A 3,252-nucleotide genomic window follows, 5' to 3' on the forward strand; every position below is an offset into this window, starting at 1 on the left:
TATTTATCATGATGAGATATTATTGTTCGGATATATTCTTGTTTGGATATTTGAATGATGCATGACTTGTCAGGGTATTTTAATGTATGGTGTTAATGGGAATTTCTGTTCGGTTAATTATTACCACGTGGTAAGCCCTCATTGGACCCAATGAGTGGCGTGTCGCTTGGTCCAACTCACCTTTGGCCGGGTGATTTGGCGTCCGAGCATGGTGAAAGGAGGAGATAAGGTGCAGTCATGCAATTAAATACTTGTTCGGTTTGTTTGAAAATATTGTTTGGTTAAATGTTTTGTGTGCCCACTTAGCAATCGCATGATTAGTTACATCCGCATGCATCATTACATATTAATTTTTAGTTACTGGGACTTTTAAGTCTCATTCCCCGTGGTTAATATTTTTACAGGAGCGAATCCGGCCGAGAAAGTACTAGAGGTGTAATTATGGTGTATGAGACACCATCTTTTACGTTGCCTCTTATTTTGGATTATACAATGTATCTTGTGCCAACTTAGGACATATCTTGTCTATGGAGCATGTAAACTCTAATCCTTTTTATTAAATGCATTTATATGTCCAAGAGGATTATGTCTGTCCCTTTTGATTCATGACCTAATTTAAATAACATGCTATGAGGATCATGTCTGTCCCTCATGGTTCTAATTGCTTTTTGCGATATTTTAAGACCTGTGGTATATTGTCTTGGATGTATCATGGTAGAAATTTTTCTACCATGATAAGGGTATGATAAGGGTTCAATGAAAAAAAAATGATTTCTTGAATTAATAATTTGCGAAAAATCGGTTTGTAAATTTGAGGGTGTTACATATTGGTATCAGAGCATATAGTCGGTTGGCAATATACATTATTATGGTGCTTCTCATTGTATGGCCATGATATAGCTAGGCTAATTTTATTATTTATATCTTGTATCCTTTAGGAGGGGAGAGAAAATGCCTGTTACTCGTGGTAACTCAGGATTCCAACATGAGCACCTGCCACCGCCACTGCCAAATGAGGAGCCTGACTTGGCGGAATTAAGAATGCTTGTAAAAACATTAACAGACAAGGTTCAAGGATACGAACAAGAGTTGACGGAGCTAAAGAGGCAAAAGGTAACTGAAAATGGAGATAGGGCTCATGTTGAGAGTCATGTGGGGGAAGGCAGTTCCTCACATCCTGCCACTCTGAGAGATCATGAGTCTAGAAGGAAAGAAATTAGGCAGGAGGAACAGAGAGCCCCACCGACCATTACTGATGTGTGGGAAACTGTTAGGAAGTTTAACCCTCCTACGTTTGATGGTAACCTTAAACCATCCGTGGTAGAGGAATGGGTGAAGAGACTCGAATCCATCTTTCGAGTAGTCACATGCACCAGCAATCAAAAAGTACAAGTAGCATTAGTGCTCCTAGTGAAAGGAGCAAGAGATTGGTGGGAGACAGCAGGGCCCAGGGATGATTCTACACTCACCTGGGAGGAATTCAAGGAAAAATTATTCAGGCATTACTTTCCATCAGAGTTAAGGTCTGAGAAGGAAGCGGAATTCCATGCCTTTAAGCAAGGGAACCTCGATGAGGACACATTCATTGCTAAGTTTCAGGAGTTATCTAGATACTCCACGTACCTGCAGTATAGGGATGATTCCGAATGGAAGGCTAAGCGCTTATTGGAGAAGGCTAGACCAGAATTGAGGGAACAATTGGCTCATCTAGATATCCGAGATTATGATGAAATGTGCATAAAACTACAAGTAGTAGCTCGCAGTAAGAAGGAGGTTGAGAGAGAGAAGAGGGGTTATTCATATAGTAGACCCCCAACCTACCCTCGACCCACCGGAGGCATTATGAAGAGAAAAACCATCAGGGTTCGAGTAGCTCATGGAACCAAGGAAGGCAGAAGGGTCCATTTCAAAGGGGCCAAGGACAGAGGAGCTATCATAGTAGTTATTACGGGTCACAGAGGAGCCCAACAGTATCTACCCCTGCCCCGAGTACAGCGAGCTCTCAACAGTGCACTAAATGCGGGCGTCGTCATTTCGGACAGTGCTGGATCTGTTACATTTGTGGGAAACCCGGTCACATTGCAAAGTTTTGTGGGGACAACCAGGGCTCAAATATGAAGAACCCTTCCCAACATCCTACTGTCTCTGGTCGTGTGTTTGCTCTTACTCAGGACACCATGAACTCCCCAGATGCCATTAGAGGTAACATCAAAATCCTTCATCATGATATTGTTGCACTATTTGATTCGGGTGCTACACACTCTTTTATTTCTGAAACTTGTGTAAAGAACCTTGATTTGCCTGTGTGTATTTTACCTTTTGATATGAATGTGTCTACTCCTGCGGGAGAATCTGTGAGGACCGCTAAGGCATGCCTTAACCTAGTAGTCGAGTTTAAAAATAGGAAAACAACTATGGACTTAATTATCCTACCACTGAGAGGTATGGATGTAATTGTGGGAATGAATTGGATGGCTGCAAATGGTGCTATCCTAGATTGTAGAGAGAGGAGTGTGTCTTTATCTTCTTTGTCGGTGACCCCAGTCGAGACTCAAGATCATGTTTTCTTGTCGGCGGCGCAAGTTGATAGATGTATGAAGAAGGGTTGCCAGGCCTACATGGTTTTCTTCTCTATCCAAGCTGAGATTGATGAAGGCGTGAAGAATATCCCAATTGTCAAAGAATTTGCGGATGTATTTCCAGACGAAGTCTCCGGTTTACCCCCAAAGCGCGAGGTAGAGTTCTCAATTGAATTGGTACCCGGTACAGGGCCAATTTCTAAGGCTCCTTATCGGATGTCCCCTTCAGAGTTAGCAGAACTGAAAAAGCAAATCGAAGAGCTACTTGAGAAGGGTTTCATCAGACCGAGTGTTTCACCTTGGGGATCTCCAGTCCTTTTTGTAAAGAAGAAGGACGGAAGCCTCCGATTGTGCATTGATTATAGACAATTGAACAAAGTAACCATCAAGAACAAATATCCACTTCCGAGAATCATGATTTGCTGGATCAGCTTGTGGGATCCGCAGTTTTCTCAAAGATTGACTTAAGGTCAGGGTACCACCAATTGAGAGTGAGAGCAGAGGATATACCTAAGACAGCATTTCGGACGAGATATGGGCATTATGAATTCATGGTGATGCCGTTTGGACTTACGAATGCTCCTGCGGTATTCATGGATTACATGAATAGGATCTTTCGACCCTATTTAGATAAGTTTGTAGTAGTGTTTATTGATGACATTCTTATTTATTC

Source organism: Prosopis cineraria, unplaced genomic scaffold, assembly GCF_029017545.1.
Source record: "Prosopis cineraria cultivar Desert tree isolate PC_DT_omini unplaced genomic scaffold, ASM2901754v1 PC12, whole genome shotgun sequence".
In the NCBI taxonomy this organism is placed as follows: Eukaryota; Viridiplantae; Streptophyta; class Magnoliopsida; order Fabales; family Fabaceae; genus Prosopis; species Prosopis cineraria.